Source organism: Sceloporus occidentalis, unplaced genomic scaffold, assembly GCF_023333645.1.
Source record: "Sceloporus occidentalis isolate IW3139 unplaced genomic scaffold, rSceOcc1.0.p SCAF_1, whole genome shotgun sequence".
NCBI classification, from domain to species: domain Eukaryota; kingdom Metazoa; phylum Chordata; class Lepidosauria; order Squamata; family Phrynosomatidae; genus Sceloporus; species Sceloporus occidentalis.
The window spans coordinates 37,940,447-37,952,460 of NW_028316981.1; the positions used below are offsets into that span (position 1 = coordinate 37,940,447).

General features: G+C 37.5%; 1 protein-coding gene across 8 annotated transcripts in view; it reads right to left on the reverse strand.

Moving 5' to 3' along the window:
• FOXP1 (forkhead box P1) overlaps window positions 1-12,014 on the reverse strand; it is a 699,809-nt gene that overhangs the window by 283,741 nt on the left and 404,054 nt on the right. The gene's annotated exons all lie outside the window — the stretch shown is intronic.

Genomic DNA, 12,014 nt, shown 5'->3' on the forward strand with positions numbered 1-12,014 from the left:
AGGAAATTCCCTCTCCCTGAATGATTCACTGATGCTAGAGGGGAGCTGATGAATCCCTAACGTTGAGGAAGCATGCCAGGCTTTCACACATGCGTGCTTCCTCAACGATCCAGCAACGTTTTACCAGCACTTCTGAGCTGGTGGGAAAATCTTCATGGTCTCAGACTCAGTGGAAGGCAAAGGAAAACCCCTCTGAACGAATCTTGCCAAAAAAACTCCATGACAGATTCACCTTGTGGTTTCCATAAATTAGAAATGACTTCAAGATACAACAACAACAGAGGCTGTTAGGATTGCTGATTAAATTACTGGACAATGAATTGTTTACACAAGTGGCCTGCTTGGCCACCCAGCACAATTGCTCCACATGCTACATTCTGACCTTATTGCACGTAACCCTCATCAGTGGTCCACCTGTGAGAACAACCATCCCCAGTCATGACCAAGGGCTTTGGAGGAACCGGAGTAATGAGGGACTTATTTTGACATATGTGAAGTGGGCAATACCCTGGTTCTGATGCAGAACATGCTGAACAACATTCAGTCTATCTGCACAAGAGCTGGGTTTTCAGCCATGTGTCATCCTTTCTTTCTCCCATGGGGATAGGGGGGAGACCAATGTATTAGGTCCATGCAGATGTGTCCTATGACATCTGACAGTTGTGGACAGGAACTTAAACAGATATGAATTGTCACTTGTATGGCAGGGTGATCAGCTCATTTTTATTAGTAATGATTTTCCCATCATAGGTCAAATATAGTGTAATGCATTTCTTAAATGGATGTGTTTACTGTTGTTTTTGAAACATATGAATTTTTGTTTAACCAAAGACCAAGGAGTATCTCTCAGAAACCCCCACTGGATGAGGGTGAACACACTGAAACTTAATTCAGACAAATTAATGTTTTAGTTTGATCTTTTTAAAATTATTGTAAGTTGCCTTGTATCCTATTTTGGGGGGAAAGGCAGGATGTAAGTGCATTAAATAAATAAATAAAGCTGTGCCAGTGGTGCTTCCACGTCAGTCATAAAGGGGAAGTGCTAATCAATGCACAATAATGGTCAAATGATTCAATAACATCACCCCACTCAGTAAGTTCAAATCCATCCCGTGAGCTTAAAACTGAGCAGGCAGAAAGAAACCACAGGTTGTTCCTTAATGCAGACCACCACATTGCATCACACTAAAGGGCAGCAAAGGCGCATACTAAAAGGTCCCCATGCCCACTTATAGTCCCCTCAGATAGATGTCTGAACCTGTAGCAACACAAATGCAAGCAGCTTGCAAACAGTTCTCCATTGGGCAGAGGAATAAGTGGGGCTGAACAGGGAATGAAGGAAAGTCATTCATTCCACTCAATCCAAGCAGACTCCTGATGGGCCTCTCCTGGGGAGACTGCATAAGACCTGATCATGTATCACTCAAAGATTTCCAGCTGAACATCTGAATTGTTTCTCTGGGAAAACACTGTTTGAAACTATGCTAAGGCTTTGTCTGTTCTAATGGATGCCTGGCTTTAAACATTCAACAGGTCAACTAATAGTGCATTAAGTGTTGAACAAGAATTTTTGTGAGCTCACCCTCAATTACTGAAAAAATATATGGCCTGAAAAAAAAAGAAAGAAAAAGAAAAAGCATAACCTATAACCATTATAATATAACAACTTTTACTATTGAAAAGGAGACGATAGATATTTTTAGTGTTCCTTAAGGGGGAGAAAGAGAGAATAATAATGGCTAACAAAATGTACAAAGTAGTGACACAGATGGCAGTGCTCAAATTACACTTATAAAGGGAAGCCTGAGGGGGGAAATCTATTTCTGTACATTTTAATTGACAAGAAATATTTGGTTTACCTGGGCCTTGAAACAAGAAAATGAGCAAGTGTGAATCAAGTTTAAATTTAAAAGCAGTGTGAAATTAGGTATCCATGGGGGCTTTACAAATTAGAGAGTGTGTACTATTTTCATTTACAGGGGAAAAAAATCTAACTTCTATTAAGACAGTTACAAAGTCTTACCAAGTGGAGCTTTATTGTGTGGTGACTACAGTCTAACAGCTGTGAAAACCCACTGGAAAGCTAGGTTTTTCAAATGCTGCTTAGTTTGTTTAATTAACTAATTAATTAATATTCCACCTTTCTCCTTCTACATCCAATCAAAAGAAGTGCATGTAAAAATCAAACCGTTAAAAACAATCAAACAAATAATTCTACTGAAAACATATTTAAAACATAATTAAAAAGCCCCCTTAAAAGCTGAATTATAAGCCAAAGGCCTGCTTTAATAAGAAGGCCTTTGCCTGCTGGAGGAAAGAGAGGAGAGCGTTGACCAACTGAACCTTCAGTGGGAGGGAATTCCACAATCTGGGATCAGCCACCGAGAAGGTTCTCTTCCATGTCTTCAATGTTGAAGATTTTCATACCAGCGGTAAAACACCAGTAAAATGTTTAAGGTGTGTGTGTGTGTGTGTGTGTGTGTGTGTGTGTGTGTGTGTGTGTCAAAGCCTGACACGCTTCCTAAATGTCAGGGAATTGTCTCCTTGGCTCCAGAGTCCCTGAATCATTTGGGGAGAAGCCATTTCCCATTAATGGAAACTTTGTGTTAATGGGAAATGACTGCTCCCTAAACAATTCAGGGATGCTGGAGGCGAGGGGACGATTCCCTGAAGTTTAGGAAGCGTGTCAGGCTTTCACATACACATGCTTCCTAAACATTTTACCGGTGTTTTACCAACGCTTACCCTACAGTAAGCACTGGTATGAAAATCTTCATCCATGGCTGGGATGAGAGTGAAACAATGAGGGAGCCTACCTCTGAAGATATTAAATCTCGGGCAGGCTTATATTGGTTCATTTGTTATATACATTTCAGACAAAACTGCTTGTATTCTATAAGAGTTTATTCCTGACATTTCGCCAGCAACTGTGGCTGGCATCTTCAGAGAATGCTAACCTGGAAAAGAATGGTTATATATATACTGTGTGACCCTGGAAAGGCAGGAGTGATTCCCACTGTATCTGTGTATTGTTTTGTTGTTGATGGAAGGCCTCAGGGTAGCAGGATATGCAAAAGAGGATTGGTGTCTGCTAATTGGTGATCACTGTTTGCTGGGAAAGCCTCTGACCCTGAGTGGTTTCTCATTTGCATTTGCTGAGTCCTGGTTTTGGTGTCCTTCAGGACTGGTAAACAAACTTACTTTGAGGGTTTCTTCTTTCCTGTTGAAGTTCTCCAAGTGTTTGTGGGTTTCAATGGCTTCCCTGTGCATCCTGACCTGATAGTTGTTGGCATGGTCCAGAATTTCAGTGTTTTCAAACAGCATTTTGTGCCCAGAATGGTTTGTAATTTGTTCTGCTACCGCTGATTTTTCTGGCTGGCCCAGTCTGCAGTGTCTCTCATGTTCCTTGATTCGTGTTTGGACACTGTAGTTTGGTGGCCCCTTGTCTGCAGCTGCATGGTATGCGATAAACCCCTGTGGCTGTGAGAGGGTCTCGATTGTTCTTTGCTGAGCATAGCATTTGCTGGATTTTCTTGGTATCATCCAGCACAGCTCTTTCTTTCTTATTCTGAATTCTAAACGGATAAGAACTAGTGTGGCTAACTTCCCTGTGCTTGCTCCCTGTACTTGTACAGCTTTATTTTGCATTTCTAGGAAGTCTTCAGAGGCAGATTGATATAAAATTTGTGGATGAACATCAGGCAAAAGGTTAGCTTTACATTGATACTACCCTAAAATTGCCTGAAATTTTATCTAAAATGTTCTCCTGGAAGTATAACAGCTATTCTAAAATGTTCTCCTGCAAGTATATCAGTCAAAACAATGGAAATCGTTGTATAACAAAGCCAAAAAAATTAATAATTTTAGTGAGAGAGGTTACATCCATGGATGCTCTTCTGCCAACATAGCAAATACTGGGTATTATCTTTAAATCTACTTTGTTTTCACCAGTACTATCACTGGAAAATATACCTTTTAAAAAAGGAAGTGTGGGGGAAGGGAAAATATGAAAATGAAAAGACAATATTTAAAAAAATACCTTACTCACTCTATTATCTGGAACTTCACAAAGGTAAGATAGTGTTAAGCTTTGTCTCATTTTCCTATTCAAACTTTCAGATTTTCCTTTAAAGATTAAAATTGGCTATTTAAAAGTTATCACAGAATGTTTTCTTTACATCTTTTTTTCTTAGGAGGAAGACATCCCATAGAGTCATACAAGTACAATCCACCAAACTGCTCAAAAGGCAGTCTATCCAGACACTTAGCTCACACATACAACTGCATTTCCAAATCTGTAAATATTATTTTGAAAACTTAAGGTTGCCAAACAATGGGTTTAATCAGTGGTTTTAGAAACATAAAACATCAGGGAGTGGAACACGTGAATAATTTCTCCCAAATGAAGAAGGGAATTTCCAAAACAACCTGCAGACTAAGTTAAATGGAGCTTGCTCCCAAGAAAGTATGCATTGGACTAAAGCCTCAAGTGTTGATCATGTCAATTTAGCATCAACACAATTAAAAAATGTCAGAATCAATCAACATCTAAACATACTGGATGACTAATGTTAATTTTAAGATTTCTTTAAATGTTTGTTAATGCTGTTTTCCCCCTTTTAGTGTGCAACTTTAATATTTCCATGTTCTCAGAGGCAGAACATTTCTCTCTGAGAAGCAAAAGCCATTTTACACACAATTTTCTGTCTACTGAAAGAGGTATATTGTGCCCTTCAGTGAACATAAAATTGATATTATTATCTCTTAGTTTATATATCACTACTTAACCTTCAGATTAAAAGTTATTAGATTTGAATGACTAAGAAGAAATCATGTCACCTTCCACTCAAGATCACAGAACTTGAGCGGGAAAGGCAAGAGTAAAAAGAAAGGCATGGGTAGTACGTACATGTTCTTCAAACAATCTGCAGTGGCAGAAGACATCAAGGCAACAGTATGAGTACAAGAACAAACCTATTTCTAATATCAAAGTGGGCAGAGGTCCCTCCAAATGATTCCTGCCTTAACTACTTTTCAAGTAACTAAATTTGTGACCCAAATTTATATTCATGATACCCTAACTCAAAACATCTAATTTCTGTTTTCACAACACTGTTAACAATAACTTTCCCCAATAGTGTACAATCTGAAAGAAATCTAAGAAATGATATTCAAAATAAGGGATAGGAAGTTATTTTATGTTGTTTTTAATGTTTGATGTTCAGTATTTTTTATTTTATTTTTGGTGTGTTGAATGTTTTGGCTATGTCAAGTATATAAGCGTTTAATGCCTGATTTTTTAAAATGTATGTTTTTAAAATTCAATAAAAAGTTATTTAAAAACTTTGGCATTTATATTATTTTTGAATACTTTCAAGCCGTGGATGGTTGAATCCATGAATAAAGAATTCGTGGATACAGAGGGCCGATTGTATATGAAAAGCACAATCCAATTCATCAAGCAAGGTATAAGATTTGCATTATACAAATGTTACCAGTTCTCTCACCTTTGCTGCTTGTCAATAAAAGCAAATATTGTGTATACACACATTATCTATATGAGTGTGAGGGTGGGGATTTTTTGGATTATTTTTTTTTGCCTTTTCCCAATTTTTTATTTGCCATTTGCACAACATAAATTCTACATTTAGTGTAGCTGACCAGTCCCCAAAGCCCTCATCCCTTAAAGCTGAAATAATTTTAGACTATTCAAAAAATTAGTAGGTTTGATAGTTTTGAAGTTCCAGTATAAAAAATCTACATCTGGGGTTTGCATGTCTGCTGCTGTTCAAAACAGCTCTTCAAATCTTCCTGTAATGTTCTCAAATTAAATTACCCCATTTCTCCTTTTGAAGCCATAACAATACTTTATGAACCAAATATCTAACTAGCAGTAAAACATGCATTTTGTATAATGGATGTTTTCCTAAAACATGAGAACTGGCAAAGGACAGCCCTTCAAAGCATTCACTATGGCAGGTGCTTTGAGTTTTTTTAATAGAAATTTGTGTGTGTGTGTGTGTTGGTGTGTGTGTATGTATGTACACATAAAACCCTAAACATACATCCAACAACACATATTTTATTGTTTACTGATCATTTTTGATGGGCTCTTGCAGAACCTTAAACAGCTTCCAGCCACGCTATTGGTAAATACCTCATAGGATGTGATATCCTTTCCTTCACCTATGTGATTTTTTCAGAGCATTTCCAGCTATCTTAATTTCCTTGGAAGGGTTCATGTCCTGTTTTCAGTCTCTCAAGATCACACTTTTCTTGGAACTATAAACCCCCTGCACTGTTTAAGGTGGTATTCTCATTCTAGACCTATTTATCTACTGAACCTTGGGTTTCCAGAGTAAGAACTGGAAAGGGTTCCTGTATTTTAATGGTTGGCTAGAAGAAGGAATTTGAGCAGATGCTGTATGTTTGTTGCTTAAACAACCATTAAGAGTTACACAAGTCCTCTCCAGCTTTTAGTCGGGAAATCCTAATCTAATTCATTGCTGGGATGTGATGTATATACACCATTCTATATAGATTCCAGTTAGGTACAGGAGAGTGATTATTCCCAGGATTCCCTAGCAACGAGTCAGGACAGTTAAAGCAGTCTCAAACTGGATTATTTCTGCAGTATATTTTTGATCAGTTACTAGCATTTCCTGAAATTAGTATTTAGAGATGTCCTGCCCAACTATACTTACTATAAAACATATTTCCTTTGCTATGATGTCTGAATTGACAAATGTGTTTTATGATAATCAGCAAAACAGTAACAAAAAACTTAACTTAATATGTAGTTTGTGCTAATAAGATCTTCAACAGATGCCCTTTTGCACAGCTAACAGCACGTAAGGCAAGTAGCAAACCTTGACTGTGGCACTCCTTCCCAAGGGTGATCAGACTGGCTCCAGCACTGTTCTGTTTCTGCTAGCAGGCAAACCTCTATGATTCTGAAAAAAGGGCCTTTGGCTTTTTAACTTAGTTTTGAAATTGGCTTTTAAAAATGGTTTTCAATCTGCTTTTAAATAAATGTTTTAATCTATCTTTGAACATTGCTTTGGAACCACTTATGAGTAGGCATGTGATAAAACAATTACTAAAAAAATTACTGATTTTGAAATGTCTGAATTTACCTTCGTGGCTGAAAAGCGGGGGATAAATACTCTAAAATAAATAAATAATAAATGTGGTGTGATGTCTAGGTTTCAGCCTGTCTTATAAGGACTCTGGATTTACTCACATGTTCTGGTTAAGGTTTAATAGCAATGTGCCAAAAAGTACATGACATCTAAAAGTTATTTTTTCAAAAAATGTAATTCCAGACTATAAAGTATAATATGTATAGAAAAAAACTTCATATTTTAAACAATGTTCGTTGTATGGACTTTGTTTAATACATTTCTAAAACACATTGTCTAAAACACATTGTCCTCCTACTAAGAACCCAAGGCAATCTACAGTAAAAACTATCATAAAACCATATCATAATATCAAGAAAAAGAAGTGCAAAAAATCCTATCATATCATAAAATTTGAGAGTATCATTAACATAAATTGGAAGAGTGACACAAAATGCATTACGAGACTGATAAAATGTAACAGTTTTTCCTGCCTTTCTAAAGAGAAATAAAAAAGAAAGGGCAATCACACTGTCTCAGAAGTGAGTTCTGCAATAGTACCAACATGGTACAACCCTAATGGAAGTGGCTCACAAGTCCCATGCAAAATTACAAATACAAACAAAAAGCCATTACAAAAAAATTTAGAAGAAAATTTGATTGGAATAAAACTGCACTGATTCCACTCAGAATGCATTGGTATTTCCCATTTCAGAGAGAAAGAGGTGAGAACTAGTTCCCTAGCTAGAACTTTACAAATTTCTGAATCTGATTCTGTAAAGGAAGTGATCCTACTGGTATTACTGCACATGAAGAAAAACAAGATAATTCATACAATATAAAACCAGAAAGCACCCTTTAGTGATACATCAGACAATGTAGCATAGTTGTCAAAAAGAATTGCAATGCTGTCAAGAAACAACAGTTTTACGTATTTAACTGCCATTCAGATTTATTGAATGAGCATTTATAGCAAGCATTCTGTTAAGTGACCTGGGAACATATGCTGTATAGGGAGAAACAACAAAACAAAATATTGCATACTTGCACTAGCTGATTCAAAACTACCCCACCCTACTCTTTTCAGCATTTACACCTTGTAGAAGACCTGGAAATGACTGAGACCAACACATTATGATTCACATTTAGATGGCTGATTTGTTATTATTTTAATGGGAAAAATTATACATACATGTGTAAATAGGCTTTGAAACTGGCAAACTGTCTGAATCCAGAAACAAAACACTATGGTTGGCATACTGTTCCATATTTATGATGATGTAAGCTACATGTCTGCGTAAATTTTTCAGTTCACATTTGTGGGTGTTGCATTACTGCAACAACCACAAATGTTCCCCAAAACACACTTTAGAAGCCACACAAACCAAGAAGTTCTGAAATGTTAGTGAGCAGGTTGCTTAAGCATGATGCATCCAGCTACCTCCTGCCATCAAGCAGTTACTCGCTGGATCCCTGGCTGCAGGGGACAGAAGCATCATCTTTTAGTGCCTCATCAACCCAACAATGCCGCAGAATTTCTCAGCTGGTGCAGCTGTCTGGCTTCGAAGATGGGTTTGGGGTGGCTCGAATCAGGAGATAGATAATAGCTACATAATCATAGCTATATCTCCTAGTATATAGAAATCATCTGACAAGACTAAGCTAAAGGTGATTTTATGCGATCCAAATTTGGAATAGATAACTACAGTTGTCCCTCCATATTTGCCAGGGACATCATAAGCCGAATCAGAATCCAAATCGAAGTCGAAGAACTTACAGATTGGTTAACAACACACCGGGGGGGGGGGGGGGGGGGTGTCAGAATTAAGAATGGTCAAGCAAGCCGAGGTCAAGATTTCCAGAGAATAACAAGCGGATTCCAGTAGCAAAGTTCCTAAAGCAGCCAACGTGGTGGAAAGAAGGAACTAGGGAATGAGCGGGAAGGCAGAGGACTTACAAGGGATGGGTAGAGCTATCGCCACAAAATTGCAAAGTTAACGTTACCCAGTGATTCCAGAAGTTTCCGAAAAGCACTGTGCAGGCACAGTACAACTCGTTTATATGATTTGCAGAGACCATGAAGAACTACAGTTGTCCCTCCATATTTGTGGGGCTTAGGGGGCAAGGACTTTTGCAAATGCAAATATTTCATGAATAACCCCTCTCCCCAGTTACAGAGAGGCAGGGAGGGGTTGGGGAGGAGCACATGCGCTTGCCTCTCTTTCCTCTCCTTGTCGCCCTGTAGCTGGCTCAGCTAGGCCACATACAGAGTGGTAAGGAGGGGCTGGAGCGAAGGGGGAGTGAGCATGCATGTGGTGGCCTTGACCTCGTGAATGATCAAAACTGTGAGTGCCAAAGCTGCAAATATGGAGGGACGATATCTACATGCAAATGCAATCCTTGTTCCTATATATTCCATTAAAATCATGTGTGAGAAGACATTTCTTAGCATTTCCAGCCTCTTGTTTCTAGAACATATGGAAGGCAATATATCTAGCTATTCTGGAGAGGTACTGGTAATGGGCTACTGGACACTCACTCCTCTCTTTGGAATACATAGCTGCATCTCCTTAAGTATCCAGATGGGCTGCTGCTGAGTGACACAACACATTACATGCATGATTAAGATATTACTTCACTCAACAGTGATCCCTCTTGTTGATTATGGAGGAAACTTGATTATACAGAGGTTAGAAGGTGACAGTCCTGATACTGATTAATATCTGGAGAACAGAAAAAAGTGGCAAGGCTTTGCGTGTTCCACTATAGGGTGCTTTCTGCAAATGTGTGAATGTATTTACGTATGTGCGTATGTGTGTACAGTTCTGTACATGAATAAAAATGTGGGGAGGAAACTCACAATGCTCAGATTGTATACTATAGTGGCATAAGCTTATTTTAATGTGATGCCTCTTAAAAGGAAGGGTTTTTTTTTTTTTTTGTTCTGTGTTGTTCTGATGCATTTTACTGTTCTAATTCTCTTCTACTGTCCTATATTAATCAAAGCTGCAACCCCTGTTGTCTTTGCACTATTCAGAATGTGCCCCTGGCAAAGAATGAGGGAAAAGTCAACAGGAATTAAGTTTCAGTGCAACTGTTTACTCAACTGTGGCCTGCACTTATTGAAATTTTATCCATGGTTTTGTGTGACTACTGCAGTAATGAATTCAGCATGGCTGTGATTTTCTCACTGATTGTATTCTCACTTCAACTAAGGAACCTATAGAAAGAAAATAACTGAAATAACTGTCTATTGCATTTAGCATCATGCAAATCTTAAACTGCTAAACTACTGTGGATTTTTGTTTTGTGTGTTTTCCCAGGGAACAGAAAAAATAGTAAAAATGGCTTCTTGCAAGGCATTTTCAAGTTAGGGTTTTTTTTTTTTTGTACTGTGCAACCTGCTGACAAGATCACCATGCTCTCTAAAAAGTCTTTACAACACTTCCAAATGCTTCTTTAAAAGACTTTAAGAATCCCCTCAGCATTTCAGAATACCAAAGTTTCACTCATAAATATATCTGTGCACCCTCAAAAGTACTGATCTATACTAAGGGAAAAATTAAAAGCTCAATTACAATCCTTATTCTTCTTAAGTCAGAATGTTACGTACAGTCCAAACCTTCCCCAATTCTAATACATTTCTACAATTCTAATCCTCCCCTTAAGTGGGGGATCCATTCCGGACCCTCCCCTCCACGTAAGGGAAAAACCGCTTATGCTCACACCCCATTGAAAACAATGGGGTGCGTGCACACATGATGCAGTGCATGTGTCATGGGCGCACCATTCATTTTTTATATACTTTATTTTTCTTCAAACATAAGCATATCTGTCCAATAATATGCATTAGAATTTACTTAATAACATAAAACACTACCCCTAAAATACTACTTCCTCAATGTTTCTTGCAAGGTCATCCTTTCTTCCTGACCATGTCTATTACAATTTATTGGTCTTTTATTCTTTTACGATATATCCCCATATATCTCCCTAGCCACAAAGTTTTATACGCATGCAATGCAAGGGATTTTTCTTCCCCTCCAATTTCATCTTATTTCCCTGTCATCCAATTATTCTACCTATAGATTAGTTCCATCTGTTCTTGCAAAACTCATTTACCAGAAGCCATTCTTTCTCGATTGTGTTCATGTACTTCTGATTCAGACGCACCATCATAATTTCTGATAATTTTAATAGCCAATCATCTAATGTAGGAAGTTCATTATTTTTCCATTTATGTGCTATCAAAAGTCTTGACGCTGTTATCATATAAAGTAAAATTCTCCAGTGTTTCCTTTCTATATGAGATGGGATCTTATTTAGCGTAATGAGTAAATAGATTTCAGGTCTCAGTTCATAGTTTATTTTAAATATCATCTTATTTAGCGTAATGAGTAAATTTTATTTTAAATATCTTTTCAATCGTTATGTGTATATTTTTCCAAAAGACCTTTAATTTTGGGCATCACCACCACATATGGAACAATGTACATCCCTTCTCTTGGCATTTCCAACATTCATTAGAGTTTGTCTTATATATTTTTGTGATCTTACTTGGTGTCAAACACCACCTATGTCCCATTTTAAAATAATTTTCCCTCAAGTCCATTGCACTTGTAAATTCTTTGTTTTATTTCTAGCATAACTCCAACTCTCTAGTCCAATGATCTGATCACAATCTGATGCCCCATTCATTTAATTATAAGCTGAAAGCCACGTAAAGGAAGACCACATACAGACTGTACGATAGATTTATTCAACAGGATTTTCTGTTTTAAAAAATCCTTCATTGCTACACATTGTTGTCAGCTCAATCATAATTTGTTTGTTGTAGAAACAAATATTAACATTTTTGTAGTGAAAACTATTCTGTCACCACAAATACAACAA